Source organism: Balaenoptera physalus (genome assembly GCF_965194825.1).
Source record: "Balaenoptera physalus genome assembly, chromosome: 14".
Classification (NCBI taxonomy): domain Eukaryota; kingdom Metazoa; phylum Chordata; class Mammalia; order Artiodactyla; family Balaenopteridae; genus Balaenoptera; species Balaenoptera physalus.
In genome coordinates, this window is record NC_138893.1 from 68,518,041 (window position 1) to 68,537,216 (window position 19,176).

Genomic DNA, 19,176 nt, shown 5'->3' on the forward strand with positions numbered 1-19,176 from the left:
CAGATGACTGTAAGAGAGTCTGAGGATGTGCCAGGGAACCAGTTTTCAGGGACATTTCCCCTGGCTGAGGCTCAGGCACAGCTTCCTGGAGAAGATGGATTTTAAGCTGTCCTTGAAAGTTGGGTGGGATTTTGACAAAAGCCTCAGGGTAAGAGAAGGGCAGTGGTGGTGCGTGGTGTGACCAAAGCACGGGGTCAAGCAGTTCCAGTGCGGGTCATGCTTCAAGCTACCTGGACAGAAGGGACCAGCAGGAGGTAGATGAGAAAAATGGGCTGAGCTACATCCAGAAGGTCTTGAGGGCAAGAAGCCAGGGTTTGGACGTTGTCATTAAAATATCTTGAGCAGGCAGGGATGCAGGCTGAACTTTGTGCTAATGGAAGAAATAGCACACCAGTTTATTATTTTTTATTATTTTAAAATTATTATTATTATTATTATTATTTTTGGCTGTGCTGCTTGGCTTGTGGGATCTTAGTTCACCCACCAGGGGTCGAACCCATGCCCCCTGCAGTGAAAGTGCAGAGTCCTAACCACTGGACCACCAGGAAATTCCTATTTTTTAAAAATAATGTGCTGTGTGGCTAATTACCATTCTACTTATTTAACCAGGTTTTCCTTTGACAACTAAGTCACTTTCTAAATATCCTGAACTTAATGGAAATGACTTAACCCTTTAAGGTTAGCATATTTTGGCCTCACTAGAGTCTTAGAGAAAGAGAGAGAGGAAAAAAAGGGTGTCAACAAATTTGCTCACCATAAATAAGTTAACCATGGACACACCACTTTATATAGTAACTAGAAGGCAGTGAGGAGAAAGTCAGGAGCACACCAGCAGCACATTGCTGCTGGTTTACAAAGCCTAGGATTATGCCCAGGTGTATATTCAGTTCAGTGACTTACTTAACTTTAAATTAAATACTTTTAGTAATATTAATATTAGAGACATTATCTAATCCTTTTTTGCCTCTACTAACAATTTTTTTTTTGGCTCTATTTGTACTTTAAGCTTCTTTTCTCCCACTTTTGATGGGTGGGACAATTCTTTGGTTTTAAAAAAGGAAGATGAGCAGTTTTTTTCTTCTTTTAAAATATGAATTTGAACTTCTGTCTTGGAGCTTCTGCAACATCTGACACTGTAGGAAGTTACCGTTTATCTAATGTAGATGTGCGTTGCTGACATGGGGTGTGCATGGAGGAGGGCAAGATGAAACACAGAAGGTGTGTGTTTGCAGGTGAATCCACCTACCTCCCCACCTGCTCACATCTTTAGCTTTCATCCACTTTTTGAGCTGGAGCCTTCCAGCGCTCCCCGAAGTCACTTTCGCTGCTTCAGGCATGATATATCACTTCCCTGTAATGCGTATGTGGACTGTGCTGTAGAATAACTAGTTGCAGTTGGAAATGCCCCAGGAAAGAATGATTCTTTCGAGAAAACACGTGCGGAATCCCTCTGTCCTGACTGCTGTAGAAGGTGGGACGAGGGCAGTGTTTGAGCTCTGACAGACACTGCCACCCATGGGCTGGGGTCCTGGAGAGCTGGCTGCTCTCCACCCGTGGCAGGTTTGCTGGCACCTTTCCAGAGTAGATCCGGGGTTGGGCAGTATTTTTTGCCAAGGCCTCATCCTCCAGGGCAGAAAAGGGAGGGTGGTCCAGGCGTGACTGTACATGCGTGTTGGGACAGGGAGGCTGGCAGCAGTTCTTGGCGTAGTAGCTGGTTCTGCAGCACTTTGATGGCATCCCTCGCTTTTCTGCTCTTCCTCAGCTCTCCTTGCTTTTTTCCCCTAATGATCTGGGCAAGGGGAATGGAGGGACTTCCTTCAGCCCTTCCCTGGCCTGATGCTCTCAGCCCTTCTGAACTGAGAAAGGTAGGCGTCTTCAGCAATCCTGAAGCAATCTCGAGGAGGAAGAAAGAGGAGCCTTGGGTAGAACTAGGACCAGTGTCTGGAACAACAGGCCTCCCAGAAGCAAGTCTTGAGGTCCCGCTAAGAATGGGAGCCTCAGGTCCTTGTATGCTGAGGAGCTCGCGGGGACGGAGACTGAAGCGTGGAAATGTTGCGGAGGAGTCTTGGGGGCTTGGCCACGGGGTCTGAGTCTTTCATCCTAAGACCCTGAGGTCTATCCAGCTTAATGGTGGCACTTCTGAGTTCAGCTTTTATCTACATTCTCCCTGAAGGAAGACGCGAGGCCTCAGAATCCCTGATGGCCCAACATCAATCCCACCCGGAGCCCTGGACCCCTGATTCCCACAGCTGACTCATCCGCGGCAACCTGCTTCATATGCTGGACTCATCTCCTGCCTTCCACCCAGGCCATGTCTGTGCCTTCACACAGCTTTTGACCGCTCTTTCTCTCTTGGGACCTGTTATACATCCCAATGCCTGATCTAGATCCCAGCCTCATCCCAGATCAGCTTCTGGTCCCAAACATTTCAGCCCAAACTCTTTCTTTCTTTCTTTATTTTTAACATCTTTATTGGAGTATAATTGCTTTACAATGTTGTGTTAGTTTCTGCTGTGTAGCAAAGTGAATCAGCTATACGTATACATATATCCCCATATCCCCTCCCTCTTGCGTCTCCTTCCCACCCTCCCTGTCCCACCCCTCTAGGTGGTCACAAAGCACCGAGCTGATCTCTCTGTGCCCAAACTCTTAATTTGTTTGTACTTCCTGAGAACCTACCATGTGCCAGCTTCTGGGCTGTGTGTTATGAGAGAGTCAAAGAGAATGAGGCTAACTATGACCTGAGGCTGGTTCAGCCCTGAGTAATCTCTCTTCCAACTTGTCCTTAAAATACACATGAGAGTACAGAAAATGACCAAAACAACACAAAAAACCTCACAGGAACACCATCAACAATTGCTAGCCTTGGGAGGGATTTCCATTATCTTCAGCAACAATGAGACAGATTCAGAAGCACAATTGATGACATTTTCATTGTTAGTGGCTCAGTTGGCCAGAGGTGAGAAGAGGCCTTGGTGACCCCTTTCTCCCCAAGGTCTGAAGAAGTCCTTGAACCCAGCGGAGTATTGAATAGCACCCTGCCCCCTCTCCACCTCCCTGCCCATTGCAGTCTGAGGGAGATAAAGGGCAGGGCATGTCACAACAATCCTGAAAGGTGTGGTTTTCACAGGTACAATGCTGCTGGCTGGGGCTGAGGGAGCAAGAGAGCCATTCATCTTCTGTGCATTGAACCTGGTGGAAGAAAATTAAGCCCCTCCGCATACTTACTAGGGCATAAGTATGTGGGAGAGCTTGACCATCCTCAGCCCACCAAGTGAGTGCCTGACACCAAGGTACTGCCATGTGGATGGGATGTGAACCAACTTTGCCTTCCAACTTTAGCTCTCCAGGGAAGGAGGGGATCAGAGGATGGGCAAAAATGGTAAAAATGTGCTGCATGTCTTCTGTCAACAAGGTCTTGTGGAAGATGAATACACAACAACCAAAAAAATCAAACCACTAGAGAACCAATAAAAAGTTCTGAACTGAATACACTGAATACATTTGAAAAACACAACTTTTAAAAAATTATTTTTAGGAGGAAATAAAAAGTAATTTAAAGATCTGTATTTCATGTTCTTAGTGAGCTATAAGAATATATGAAATTATTAGAAGAGATCAGGCTGCTGACAGCAGAGCAGCCTGAGATCTGAGCTCAGATGAAAAGGACAACAGTGATATTAGGAAAAGGCTTCCAAAAAGCATACAACAGTAGAGCTAAAATCTCTATCAGTGGCAATAAAGGAAGAACTGAACCAGCAGAACAATGCTATAATGTTGAGGGCAAACTTAAGTTCCTTTTCTAGAATTCACTGAAAAAGGACAAAGAGATGAAAATAATAATAAGAAATACAGTAGTTACAGAGCCTAATAAAAGTACATCGACCTTTGAATTGTATGGCTATTGTGAGGAAGAAATATAAACAAGTCAGAAGAAGCAATAATCAAAGATACAATGTTTGAAAAATTTTCTGAGCTGGGAAAAAATATACTTCATTCATAGACAATAATCAATAATGACATTTAAGGTAAACTTGCTCAAAAACAAACATAGATATACTCTATTAATTTAATCAGTGATTTTAAAAATAGATATAAAAGCATTCAATCTGAGAGTACATGTTTCTCAGAAAGGAACAAAACACCAGGATAATGTTAGATTATTCATTAACAGCAAGAAATTAGAAGACAATGGAACATCTTCTAAGTTTTCAGAGAAATCATGTTTATTACCGTCAATTTGAATTTTATATGTTAAGAAAATAAAACATTTTAATATGCAGGGGCTCTGAAAGTTTGCTAAACCTTATACTGTTATAACTGTGAGAAGAATCAAATGGAAGAACTCTGGGATGGAGAGGTCAATTGATAAATGTCTGCATGTTGTCAATTTGGATGAAAAAGCCAGAAATCAGAATGAAGACTAAAGATACATAATAAACAAAAACTGTCACTTGGTCACAATGGCCTGGCTCTTTTTATTTTTTTAAATAAAGGCTTTTAATTATTTTATTTTATTTTTAAAATTTATTTATTTTTGGCTGCGCTGGGTCTTCGTTGCTGCACGTGGGCTTTCTCTAGTTGCGGTGAGCGGGGGCTACTCTTCATTGTGGTGCGCGGGCTTCTCACTGCAGTGGCTTCTCTTGTTGTGGAGCACGGGCTCTAGGCGTGCAGGCTTCAATAGTAGCGGCTTGCAAGCTCTAGAGCACAGGCTCAGTAGTTGCGGCACACAGGCTTAGTTGCTCCGCGGCCTGTGGGATCTTCCCGGCCCAGGGCTCGAACCCGTGTCCCCTGCATTGGCAGGCGGATTCTTAACCACTGCGCCACCAGGGTAGTTCTGGCCTGGCTCTTGAATTCCTGATGGATGCATGGTCTCTGAGCTGGCATGATTTAGAAGCCAGGGATGAAGACAGAGAGAATTCCTGCTTTTATGAGGTACATATTCTAAAGAATGCACTAGAAATTGATAAGCTGATTTTCAAATTGTGATGACGTCACAAAGAAAATAACACAAGGTTATTAATGGGGAGGAATGGGTGAGTGGAAGGCTACTTGGTGAGGAATATTCAGGTTCTCTTTTGGATATGCTAACCGGGAAAACCCAACCATGCAGCTGGATATGTCTGGAGCCTGGGGGAGAGGTCTGAGCTACTAATATCACTTTGGGTGTCATTAGCTTGTGGATGATATTTTAAGCTGTGGGATTTGAAGAGGGCCTGGGCCTGAACCCTACATCAATCCAGTGTTTAGAGAAGGGAGAGGAGGAGGGCCTGGCAAGGAGGCTGAGAAGGGGCAAGGAGTTTGGGGGGAGAGAAATCAATAGAATTTTTTCAGTTGGAAGTGTCTTTGGCTACTGGTAACAAAGACCGAACTTAATAATGGCTGAAGTCAAATGGAAGGGTGTTTCCCCACTGCCATGTGAAAAGTTAGATGTGTGCCAGGGAAAACATGGTGGTTCCACAGATATCGGGGACACAGACGTCCTCTAAGTTCTGTCATCCTGAGCCTGCAACTTCATCTTCAGGAGTCTGTGATGGCTGCTGGAACTCCAGCCATCACATCTGTATCCTCACACCTAGAAAGAGGAAAGACGAGAACAAGAGAGGCTCAGGCCACTTGTCAAGTCTCCCTTCTAACCTGCTTTCCTAGAAGTTCTACTCACAACTTCCACTTATATCTCCTTGGCTACCCCTGTCTCAAGGGAAGCTTTCAGTTTTTCTGAATACAGTTCAAATACAAATACAATTTTCCTGACTCTTAATATCCTCATCTGCAAAAATAGGGAATTCTCCATTTATTAGTGTTTCATTATTCATGGGTGCATTCATTTATTCCTGAACCATATCAAGCATCAGGGCTGAACATACTGCTTAATGCACCTGGGCCTGGTGATGGGGGCTGTGTCCCTGTTCCTGATCACTGCTGAGCACTGACCATATGATGGGCTGGGTGCAAAATGCTCCCTGTAGAGTAGTACTCACCATTACTCCATGGGTTGCTTTTGTCCCCACTTGCTGTGTGAAGACAGCAGCGGGCCTGCAGGGGGTGAGCCCAGTGGTGATGTCACTCTGTGCAGTGACAGGAGGTGTGCAGCTCAGTGTCGTCCCCACCTGTGGGGCCTGTGAAGTGAGCCTGCCTTCTGCAGACCCTGCAGACTTGCTGACGACGGGACAGCTCCGTGCAGCGTGCAGGAAGTGTCAGAACAATGAATCACTGCAGCCTGGAGGTCTGGGCACGCCCCCAGAGATTTCCCCCGTGTGTTCTGGAATGTTTAGTATGGTTGACCTTGCCGGTGATTTATGAAATACCTTAAAAATAGTTTTTACCTAGAGATAAAATATGGCCCCGATTCTTGTGCATACAATAACCATTGTACTTGTTGATGACTTCAGCTATAGTTGTTTGAAATCAGTATTATATTCACCCAGAACACTTAATAAAATAGTTTCCCCAGTAAGCACCTAGCTTCTGAGAAGAATTTCCTCTGGTGGTACAAGAAAACCATTCATGTCTTACCCTTAAGAGGTGATGGATAAAATTATCCTGATTCCGAAGAAATTATTTGTCCAGGAAAGAAAGCCTGCTGTCTCTATTGTGTAGATATCCACGTTTCTCTGAGTCTGACCTCACTCAGCTCTGGCAGCAAGGATGACTGGCCCAGCTGCTCCGGGACGCCCCCTGATGTGGCCAGTGTGAGGATCCCCCTCCCCATGCTGCCCTCCACCCGAATCAGGCTTAATCTGGCTCTGGCCTTGACCTTAATCGTCCTAACTCTTTTCCTCAACATATAGAAGGCCACCTGATTTATGGTGTTTGAATTTCTGTTTCTCATTAATCGGCATTTCCTTTTAAGTCCCAAACGTCCTCAATTTTTGCATTATCAGCAGACAGAAAGGTGGCAGCCTCTAATGCCAACTCTATTCTGCATAATAGAGTGGGGTCAGGTGAGTCCCTTCTTGCCTGTCACATGGACACTTTGAGAGACACTCCATGGGGAGATCCCCTTGCTCTCTGCGTAGAATCAGTCTTGAGACTTGGAAAGAGAAACTGCCCATGGTGTGGGAGGTCATGCAAGGCCGACATTCAAAGGCAAAGCTAAGTCAGGGGCCACTTTGTTTCCATGGACTCATTAGAAAGCATGGGCAATGGAGACAGACAGAACTGGACTCTAGATTCTAACCCTGCCAATCACTGGCCTGTGACCCCGGGCAGGTCACCTAACCTTTCCAGCTGTGTCTTCCTTCCTTCCTCCCTTCCTTCCTTCTTTCCTTCCTTTTTAAAAATAGACTTTCTTTTTTAGAGTAGTTTTAGACTCACAGCACAATTGAGAAGGAGGTTCAGAGATTTCCCTTATATCCCATCTACCCCACACATGCACAGCCTCTCTTACTATCAACATTCCCCACTGGAGCGGTACAGTCATTGTAATTGATGAACCTACATTGACATATCCTTATCACCCAAGGTCCATAGTTTACATTAGGGTTCGCTCTTGGTGTTGTACATTTTATGGGTTTGGACAAACATCTAATGACATGTACCTATCATTATAGTATCATTCAGAGTATTTTCACTGCCCTAAAAATCCTCTGTGCTCTATCTATCCGTCCCTCTCCCCTCACCTGGCAACCGCTGATCTATTTACTATCTCTGTAGTTTTGCCTATTCCAGAATGTTATGTAGTTGGAATCCTATAGTATATAGCCTTTTTAGATTGGTTTCTTTCATTTAGTAATAGTCATTTAAGGTTCCTCCATGTCTGGATAGCTCATTGCTTTTTAGCACTGAATAATATTCCATCATCTGGACGTGCCATAGCTTGTTTATCCATTTACCCACCGAAGGGCATCTTGGTTGCTTCCACGTTTTGGCGGTTATAAACAAATCTGTTATAAACATCTGTGTGTAGGTTTTCAAGTGTCCCTTTCTTTATCAGCAGCAACATGGGGATTTTGGAAGCATTAAGCTGGACAAGACACAGACAGCCCCTAGTACTCTGCTAGGTACCACATGTGCTCTGAGTCCTTGTTCTTGATTACTGCTATTATTGCTGCCTCTCCTGTACTAATGACAAACAGACTGATGAAGACACTGTAGACAGTCTTTAAGGTTTCATTTACTGGGATGGGAGGGAGAGGGAGTTTGACATAACATGACTTTCCAAAGAAAAAGAACAAAAAGTAACTGTCTTACTCAGGGAAAGAGAATGCCTCTCAGGAACTGAACAATGTGTGCTTTCAAGGATTACAAGAGTATGGAAAGGAATGGGGACAGGCCACAAATAGATTTAATTCATGGACCTAACAGAGGGGGCACGGAGGTTATTCTCTCCTGGGGCACCTGTGTACCACTGAGACTCTCAGGTCTGAAGCACGAGTCCTGTAAGCTACAATCAAGGAAAAAATGACAGTCAAAAGAAACTTCACAGCATGGAAAAGGGGTGTGAGAGCTCCGAAGCTTAGGGCTGGGGTGGCCTTAAAGTGGCCTGCACAGCTGACAGCTTACAGCCTTCTGCCAGTGCGGACCCCTGTCCCTGCACATCTGTGGGGAGTGCAGTGTGGTGAGGAAAGCCTGGGCTTTCTAGTTAGGTAGACGTGAATGAGTTCCAGTCCTGGCTGTGCTGTGTGGCTTTGGGGAAGTTATATAACCTGTCTGATCCTCAGCTGAGAGATGGCATTATAATACCTACGTGTGGAGTTGTGGTAGGGGTCAAATGAAGTAATATTTATGAAGTACTTTGAGAAGTGTGCAGTCATGGTAGATAGTTGTTTTTATAGCAGACCATCTGGAAAGCACAATTGGCCTGGACATTGCTCGTTGTGGGGAACCATTGTCTGAGGCAACCCAGTCCCACTGTTACAAATGTGTCCTTAGCCTAAGTTGAAATCAGTTCTCCTGTACACGTAGAACATGGGATGAGAACATGTCCAACTCCTGTTATGTGAAATATTTTGAGATGTTTAACACTGATGACAGCTTCTTTCTCTACCTCGACCATGCCTTCCCCTGGATAAAGTGCCTCCAAGCATCCCTCTGTGTCACTTATCAAGCCTGAGATCAAGATCTGGAATTTGACAGATGAAAGCACAGTTACTTATTCAAAGCAGCAATATGATAGTGGCAATTGTATCTTTTTTTTTTTAAAGAATCAATTTTATTTATTTATTTATTTTTGGTTGCGTTGGGTCTTCGTTGCTGCATGCGGGCTCTCTCTAATTGCGGAGAGCGGGGGCTACTCTTCGTTGTGGTGCGTGGGCTTCTCATTGTGGTGGCTTCTCTTGTTGCGGAGCACGGGCTCTAGGCGCACAGGCTTCAGTAGTTGTGGCACGCGGGCTCAGTAGTTGTGGCTCACGGACTTAGTTGCTCCGCAGCATGTGGGATCTTCCTGGACCAGGGATCGAACCTGTGTTCCCTGCATTGGCAGGCAGATTCTTAACCACTGTGCCACCAGGGAAGCCCTGTTGGCTAACTTTGTTTCATTGATACCCTCATCTACTCACCCTGAGAGACACAGAAAATATGGCAGATGGTGCTTAAGACCATTTTCAAAGCTAAAAATCCACATGTTCAAGTTGCCATGGAAGCTTGAGAATGCCTGGTGTACACAGAAGGCCTGACGGGTTCATTTGGGAAATGGTTGTTGTCAAACAGGGTCAGGCCAGATGAAGCTGGATCTTGAACAGGGCTTACAGGACTGAGACATATGGTGATAGGATGGAGAGTGGCATGGAAGGGATGGAGGGTGTGGGATTGGGATAAAACCTGTGAGTTGCCTTCCCGTGAGTGAAGAGTGGGCTAATGACAGGGTGACACAAAGGTCAGATACCCAAGCAGCCCCCTTCTAAAGTATGTTGGCAAGGGGCCCCTATTGAGCAACCCAAGAACAAACAGACATATAAACAGCATCGCGAAAGGCCACACAGCAGTGTCTGAGCTGTCACCAAATCCAGTCTGCTAACTAAACACGTGGGGGGAAATGGGCAAGTCTCCTCTCCTCTACTAAAGATTTAAAGCACAAGCAGACCCAAGGTCAATAAACTGATGCCATCAGGGTGGGAGCAGGAGGGGGAAATGGAGGAAAGAAGCGAAAGTGAAGCATGATTTAGTAATTCTGGAAAGAACAGTGCTGCACATAACCAAGAAGTTATTTCAGTGGGAGGTGAAAAGAAAACAGAAACCTCAAAATCGGAGCGGGAGGCTGATAGGGGAAAATGAGAAAAGAAACAAAAGTGGAAGAATGATTTAATGAGTTCTGGGAAGAAAGCGTGTAACTGAATTGAGGGTCTGATTGATGGGATGGGTTTTAGAAAGAAAACGGAATCTTGCTTTCTGCCTATGGATGCTGCCGTGTAAGCATCGTTGACATCTCCCCCTCCACAGCCATCATGTCTAAGTCAGAGTCTCCCAAAGAGCCCGAACAGCTGCGGAAGCTCTTCCTCGGAGGTTTGAGCTTTGAAACAACCGATGAGAATCTGAGGAGCCATTGTGAGCAGTGGGGAGCGCTCACAGATTGCGTGGTAATGAGGGATCCAAACACCAAGAGCTCCAGAGGCTTCGGGGTTGTGACGTATGCCACTGTGGAGGAGGTGGATGCGGCCATGAAGGCAAGGCCACACGAGGTGGGTGGAAGAGCTGGGAAACCAAAGAGGGCCGTCTCAAGAGAAGATTCTCAAAGACCTGGTGCCCACTTAACTGTGAAAAAGATTTTTCTTGGTGGCATTAAAGGAGACACTGAAGAACATCACCTAAGAGGTTATTTTGAACAGTATGGGAAAATTGAAGTGATTGAAATCGTAACTGACCAAGGCAGTGGCAAAAAGAGAGGCTTTGCTTTCGTAACCTTTGATGACCATGACTCTGTAGACAAGACTGTCATTCAGAAATACCACACTGTGAATGGCCACAACCGTGAAGTAAGGAAAGCCCCATCTCAGCAAGAGATGGCTAGTGCTTCATCCAGCCAAAGAGGTGGAAGTGGTTCTGGAAACTTTGGTGGTGGTCGTGGAGGAAACTTCAGTGGTCGAGCTGGCTTTGGTGGCAGCCGCGGTAGTGGTGGCTGTGGTGGCAGTGGGGATGGCTATAATGGATTCGGTAATGATGAAAGCAATTTTGGAGGTGGCGGAAGCTACAATGATTTTGGCAATTACAACAATCAGTCTTCAAATTTTGGACCCATGAAAGGAGGAAACTTTGGAGGCAGAAGTTCTGGCCTCTGTGGTGGTGGAGGCCAATACTTTGCCAAACCACAAAACCAAGGTAGCTATGGTGGTTCCACCAGCAGCAGTAGCTATGGCAGTGGCAGGAGGTTGTAATTACTGCCAGGAAGCAAAGCTTAGCAGGAGAGGAGAGCCAGAGAAGTGACAGGGAAGCTACGGGCTACAACAGATTTGTGAACTCAGCCAAGCACAGTGGTGGCAGGGCCTAGCTGCTACAAAGAAGACATGTTTTAGACAATACTCATGTGTATGGGCAAAAAACCCCTTGAGGACTGTATTTGTGACTAATTGTATAACAGGTTATTTTAGTTTCTGTTCTGTGGAAAGTGTAAAGCATTTCAAAAAAGAGGTTTTTTTTTGTTACATCTTTATTGGAGTATGATTGCTTTACAATGGTGTGTTAGTTTCTGCTTTATAACAAAGTGAATCAGCTATACATATACATATCCAACAAAGGGTTTTAGTGTAGATTTTTTTTTGCACCCATGCTGTTGATTGCTAAATGTAGTAGTCTGATCATGACACTGAATAAATGTGTCTTTTTTAAAAATGTGCTGTGTAACGTTAGTCTACTCTGAAGCCGTTTTGGTAAACTACCCCAACGGTATGAAGTTAGAATTCCTTCAGGGTGATGCCAGGTTCCATTCAAAATTTATTTACAACCTGCTTTGGTGGAGAAGCTATTGTCTTCAGAAACCTTGGTGTAGCTGAACTGACAGTTACTGTGTTGTGACCTGGAGTTCACCGTGAAAAGGGTCACCCAAGCAAAGTCATGGAGTTTTTTGGTTATTAATATGATTGTTGGCACATCCTATACAATATATCTAAAATGAATTATGGTACCAGATAAAGTTATAGATGGGAATGAAGCTTGTGTATCATCCATTATCATGTGTAATCAGTAAACGATTTAATACCCTCTTGAAAAAAAAAAAAAGAGAAAACAGAATCTTAAGGGAAGTTGGGAATGTCTGAAATGGTTCCTGGTTCATTCGTTTTCAATTAAAATTTTATGTGTAAAATTATGATCAGCCATTGCTGACGGGACGTGTAGCATCTCTGTTGATATTGTTTGCCGCTCCGTGGGTTTACAAGGATAATAGAATTCAAAGTTGCCATTTACCCCCCAGGAGGAAAGCCTGGAAGTGATTAGGAAGAGCCTTTCTTTGGTTGCTCCGAGTTGTAGCTAAGAGAGAGAAGAAAAGAACGAGGAAAATAGCTGCGTGCTGCCTATGGGCTGGAATCCCAGCAGTGTTACTAGCGTGAGTTCAACTCTGCCCATAGAGGCAGAGCTCCATGGGGGAAGATGGAGTGGACGATAGAGGTGATAGCTGACTGAGGAGGCAAAAAACAGTCGGGGAGAGGACCTGAGACCTGAGCGTGATGATTCTCAGCCATGGGGTTGAAACGTGACAGCATGACTGTTACTTGTCATGGGAGGTTATCAGCTCCAAGATACCTACAATGGGGACAGCTTGTACAGAGATGTGAATGTCAGATCAAGCTTTTGAGTATTACACCAAGGGTAGGAAGCATTAGAGGCATTGTAGCCAAGAGAAATCTCGATAAGGGTTGCCTTAAGAAAGATCACTGTGTGACTGCATGATCAAGGTTCTCCAGGGAAACAGAACCAACAGGATACATATATAAGGAGATTTATTGTAGGAATTGGCTTATGTGGTTATGGAGGCCAAGAAGGGCCACGATCTGCCATCTGCAAGCTGGAGATCTAGGAAAGCTGGTGGTGGGCTGGTAATTCAGCCCAAGGCTGAAGCCTGAGAACTGGGGAGGAGTGGGGAGCTTTCTGAGTCTGAAAGCTTGAGAACAAGGAGCACTGGAATCTGAGGGGAGAAGATGGTCATCTTAGCTCCAGCAGAGAGAGTAGAGTCTCCCTTCCTCTACATTTTTTTGTTCTATTTGGACCCTCAACAGATTGGACGTTGCCCACCTACACTGGGGAGGGTGATCTGCTTTACTTATCAGTTCACCAGTTCAAATGCAATCTCTTCTTGAAACAGTATCTCAGGCCCAGGAATAATAGTTTATAAGCTATCTGGGCATCCCGTAGCCCAGTCTAGTTGACACATAAAATTAACCATTACAGTCACTCTGCCAATATTGTCCCCTCTCTCCTCCCCAGAGCCTAGGTCACAAGATAGACCATTCTTATTTATGCCCATGCAGAGGGTGGGGGATGTCTGGAGGTACCGTTGAAGCGGGGAGGAAATGTGGTCATGGGTCTTGACTAAAGTGGTGAGAGGAGGGCAGAGGAGTGGAGAGATTCAAAGGGGTATCAGCTGATACAAAGCCACACATACCTTTACAAGTGACTAGGGTTATACTGAGGCCATTTAGCACCCTGCACAAGGGCAGTATGGGTCTTCACTTCAGACATTTGGTCTGGTGACTGAGTTCTCTGAGGCTAGGTTTGGGTAAGGATTAATTTTTTTTTTTTAATTTAGAAATAATTTTAGAAAAACTGGGAAAATGCAGAGAATTCCCTTACACCCAGCTTTTTGGCATATAGCTAGGAAGGAGTTCAAAGAACTGAAAGACATCTCTATAGCACAACTCCATTCTATTCTGCTGATTTAAGAGAACTGTTTTTCAAGACTTGGATTTATAAAAGCTGAAAAATAAGTAATGTTTATCTTTGTATGCATGAACTAATTTATACAAACATCCCATCCATCTCATTAAGCAACAAATTTACCATAAAATTTTGCTTTTCATTTGCTTTAATTATCCAAATTTATAATATTCTTGTTATTTTCATCAATTACATGCTATTAATAATTATAATAATTCACCTAAAATAAACATTCTTAGCATCTATTAGAGCCTTATAATCAAAGGAAATATTTTAAAAATCTATATTTCACTTATATGCGTATAAATGGGAGTATGATAAAGTAATCAATAATAGTCTTTCAGCCATGAAAACACGTTAGGAGAAAATTAAATGGTGGAAATGGGAAATAGAAACACAATTCTAGGAGAAAAAGGAACATGTAAATTTCTAGCTATTAAAGTGCTAGGTTCTTTTTTTTTTAACATCTTTATTGGAGTATAATTGCTTTACAATGGTGTGTTAATTTCTGCTTTATAACAAAGTGAATCAGTTATACATATACATATATCCCCATATCTCTTCCCTCTTGCATCTGCCTCCCTCCCACACTCCCTATCCCACCCCTCTAGGTGGTAACAAGGAACCGAACTGATCTCCCTGTGCTATGCGGCTGCTTCCCACTAGCTATCTATTTTACATTTGGTAGTGTATATATGTCCATGCCACTCTCTCACTTTGTCCCAGCTTACCCTTCCCCCTCCCCATATCCTCAGGTCCATTCTCTAGTAGGTCTGCATCTTTATTCCTGTCTTGCCCCTAGGTTCTTCATGACCTTTTAAAAATTTTTTCTTAGATTCCATATATATGTGTTAGCATATGGTATTTTTCTCTTTCTGACTTACTTCACTCTGTATGACAGACTCGAGGTCCATCCACCTCACTACAAATAACTCAATTTCGTTTCTTTTTATGGCCGAGTAATATTCCACTGTATATATGTGCCACATCTTCTTTATGCATTCATCTGTCTATGGACACTTAGGTTGCTTCCATGTCCTGGCTATTGTAAATAGAGCTGTAATGAACATTGTGGTACATGACTCTTTTTGAATTATGGTTTTCCCAGGGTATATGCCCAGTAGTGGGATTGCTGGGTCGTATGGTAGTTCTAGTTTTAGTTTTTTAAGGAACCTCCATACTGTTCTCCATAGTGGCTGTATCAATTTACATTCCCACCAACAGTGCAGGAGGGTTCCCTTTTCTCCGCACCCTCTCCAGCATTTATTGTTTGTAGATTTTTTGATGATGGCCATTCTGACCGGTGTGAGATGATATCTCATTGTAGTTTTGATTTGCATTTCTCTAGTGATTAATGATGTTGAGCATTCTTTCATGTGTTTGTTGGCAATCTGTATATCTTCTTTGGAGAAATGTCTATTTAGGTTTTAATAGCATCAAATTGCAAGGTACTTAAATTCTATCAGATACATTTAAAAGGAGTATTGTAATATTTTTGTTTTAATTTGTCAGTATTTATAATATGCAAATTATATCCTTTGCCATTATAAAAATTTAAGATAAAATAATTCAAGTGTCATCTTTGAAATGTGTATCATTTTCAAAATTCCTGGGGGATATGCAAAAACAAACAAACAAAAAACAAATGAGTGAAAGCCACAGCTTTGGAGGATGCCTTGAGTCTGTGCTGTTCATCTTCTTGGCTAGTTCCCTGGATCATATCCTTGCCACCTTTTACCTGGACAAGAGCCTGAACCCCCCAGGGTCTCTCCCTGGCTGAGCAGAATTGACTTTGCTGCCAAATGGGCCTCCCTACAGACAAATATGGTCATGTAATCCCTTCAGGATCTCTGTTGGGTGTCATCCCACCTGCAGCTTGTTGCTGGGCTTGGTCAACTTTTACATGAGTCATTAATTGAGACAGAAATATTGACTTGGATTTTACTCTTTCTTTCTCAATAAAGGTTTCTGCATTTAGATGGCATAGGACAGAGGTAGCAAATCAATAGCCCCTGGGCCATATCTGGCTTGCAGATGTGCTTGGTTTGAAATCTAAAACATTTAAAAATATTTTAAAGGAGAAACACTGGAATCTTGCTAACAGTAAACTTTGTGGCATTTTAACTTGCCATATTTCCATCTCCCCTCCCAGCTCTGTAGTAGCCTTGGAAACCAACAGCCCACAACAAAGGTGAAAGCCAGCAGACTAACAGCCACTGGAGGGGCAGAATGGGGTTGGAACTCCTCCAAAGACCCATTCCCAGAGAATTGTCATTATTTCACCTTCTAATGGTTCCCCATTCCCAAGAGTTGTCTTTATTTGACCTTAGAGCTTCCCCAGTGCAAACAAGAGGCATTTGTAAAAAACAAAGAGCGGTGATGGTTTAGTATCACAGTTGCCTGAGATGATGATATCAGTGGGGCAAACAACAAGCTGACCAAAAAACCCAAAAGGAAAAGTTGGAGAATGATATTTCCATTGGAAGTTTTGAAAAGCTCTGCTATATTCCTGGGAATCTAGAAGGTCACATGCATGCATAGGCTTATGAACAGCCATGCATACACAAGGCTGTTCATGTGTTCAGGAAAGACCTGGGAAAACTCTAAGGTCTCATTCTGGCTTAAGGCTAAGGTAGAGTTGTCAAACTCCTGACTGAGTGTTGAAGTCATGCCCCCAAATGCACACAGAGACCTTTGACAAAGAGTGGGAGAATTACTGGTTCCAGCCATTTAAAGAAATCTATGTACAACCATTAGCCAACCATTAAGCTAACTGAACAGAGACTTCACATATGATAATGAATACAGACTTTACATTATTAGTTCAGGAAAGTCACTAAACAAACAAACAGCAGAAGCAGCAACAACAACAAACAGCAACAAAAACAAGTTCTAGGGAGTGGAGAGAATCTGATTTCCAGAGTAGCCACATTATATTATTTAAAATGTCCAGTTTTCAACATGCAAAGCAACAAAAAAATATGGTCCACATATAGGGGAAAAGAAGTCAACAGACACTGTCCTTGAGGAAATTCACACACTGTACTTACTAAATAGCATTTAAATCAACTATTTTAAATATGTTTGAGGAACTAAAGGAAACCACATCTAAAAACCTAAAGGAACGTATGAGAGTAATACTACGAAATAAAGAATATCAATAAAAGATAGAACTATAGAAAAGAACAAAAAGAAATTTTAGGGTTGAAAATTATAATAACTGAAATGAAAAAAATTACTAGAGAGGCTCAATAGTAGATTTGAGTTGGCTGAAGAAAGAATCAGTGAACTTAAAGATATGTCAACTGATGGGACTTCTCTGGTGGTGCAGTGGTTAAGAATCTGCCTGCCAATGCAGGGGACAGGGGTTCAGGCCCTGGTCTAGGAAGATTCCACATGCTGTGGAGCAACTAAGCCTGTGCACCACAACTACTGAGCCTGTGCTCTAGGGCCCGTGAGCCACAACTACTGAAGCCCGCGCACCTAGAGCCCTTGCTCTGCAAAAAGAGAAGCCACCACAATGAGAAGCCCGCACGCTGCAACAAAGAGTAGCCCCTGCTCGCCACAACTAGAGAAAGCCTGTGTGCAGCAACGAAAACCCAATGCAGCCAAAAATAAATAAATATATTTAAAAAATTAAAAAAAAGATATGTCAACTGAGAGTAGGGAATGGAAAGAAAAAAGAATGAAGAAAAATGAACAGAGCCTAAGAGACCTGTGGGATGCTGTCAAGCATACAAATATGCATAATGCAAGTCTCAGAAGGAGGAGACAGAGAGGAAAGGACAGTAAGAATATTTGAAGAAATAATTGCTGAAAACTTTCCAAATTTGGTGACAAATATTCATCTATATTTCCAAGAAATTCAATGAACTCCAAGTATGACAAACTCAAAGAGATCCATACTTAGACAAATAATAATCAAACTGTCAAAAGCTGAAGACAAAGAGAGGATCTTGAAAGCAACAAGAGAAGTGACTCATCACATACAAGGGATCTTTGGTTAAGATTAACAGATAATTTTTTCATCAGAAATTGGGAACATATTTGTCAGTTATACCACAATAAAGCTGAAAAAGAAAAGAAGTGGGGGACAGAAGGCAGTGGGTGAGAATATTCAAAATGCTGAAAGAAAATGTTTGTTAATTAAGAATTTTATACATGGTGAAACTGTCCTTCAAAAATGAAGGTGAAATCAAGACCTTCCAGGTAAACAAAAAGTGAGGGGGGATTCTGTCACTAGTAGACCTGCACTACTAGAAATACCATAGGAATTCTTTCAGGCTGAACAGGAAGAACACAAGCCAGTAGTTCAGATCCACATGAAGAAATAGAGTACTACATAGATAAATATAAAATACAATTTGTTTTTGGTTTCCAGTTTTTTTCCTTTCTGATTTAAAAGACAATAGCATAAAACAATTATTATATCACTGTGTCAATGGACACACAGAATTAAAGATGTAATAATTTGCATAACAATACTAGCACAAAGAAGGGAGTGGAGACATGGAGCTGTGTAGAAGCAAAGTGTTTTGTTTTGTTTTGTTTTAATCTCCACTTTTCCCCCACCCCTCAGCCATGGTAATTACCATTCTAGTCTCTGTTTCTATGAGTTTGGCTTTTTTAGATTTCACATATAAGTGATATCAGGCAGTATTTGTCTTTCTTTGACTTACTTCCCTTAGCATAATGCCCTCAAGGTCCATTGTGTTGTTGCAAACGGTGGATGTCCTTCTTTCTCATGGCTGAGTAATATTCCGTTGTATATATTTGCCACATCTTCATTATCCATTCATCTGTTGATGGGCACTTAGGTTGTTTCCATATCTTGGCTGCTGTGAATAATGCTGCAATGAACAAGGGAGTGCTTATATCTCTTTGAGATTCTATTTTAATTTCTTTTGGATTTATACTCAGAAGAGGGATTGCTGGATCATATGGTAGTTCTATTTTTAATTTTTTGAGGAACCTCCATACTGTTTTCCATGGTGGCTGGACCAATTTAATTTCCAGCAGTGCACAAGGGTTCTCTTTTCTCCACATCCTTGCTGACATTTGTTATCACTCATCTTTTTGATGATAGCCATTCTAATGGGTGTGATATGATACCTCACTGTGGTTTTGATTTGCATTTATCTGATAACTAGTGATGTTGAACATTTGTATGTCTTCTTTGGAAAAACGTCTGTTTAGTTCCTTGGCCCATTTTAAAACCAGATTGTTTTTGGCTATTGAGTTAAATGAGTTCTTTAGTTTTTTTTGGATATTAACTTCTTATCAGATACATGATTTTCAAATACTTTTCCCATTTGGTAATTTGTTTCAATTTTATTGATGGTTTCCTTTTGCTGTGCAGAAGCTTTTTAA

The 19,176-nt window shown here is 42.6% G+C and overlaps 2 pseudogenes across 2 annotated transcripts in view; both read left to right on the forward strand.

The window, feature by feature from the left end:
• The window catches only part of LOC309642346 (heterogeneous nuclear ribonucleoprotein A1 pseudogene), a 103,768-nt pseudogene extending 86,000 nt beyond the window's left edge, over positions 1 to 17,768 (forward strand). Inside the window, exon 3 of the transcript XR_014268609.1 lies at positions 3,131 to 17,768. The product of XR_014268609.1 is annotated as a heterogeneous nuclear ribonucleoprotein A1 pseudogene (transcript). The remainder of the gene's footprint in view (positions 1 to 3,130) is intronic.
• LOC309642358 (S-adenosylmethionine decarboxylase proenzyme 2 pseudogene) overlaps positions 1 to 19,176 on the forward strand; it is a 143,132-nt pseudogene that overhangs the window by 51,762 nt on the left and 72,194 nt on the right. The gene's annotated exons all lie outside the window — the stretch shown is intronic.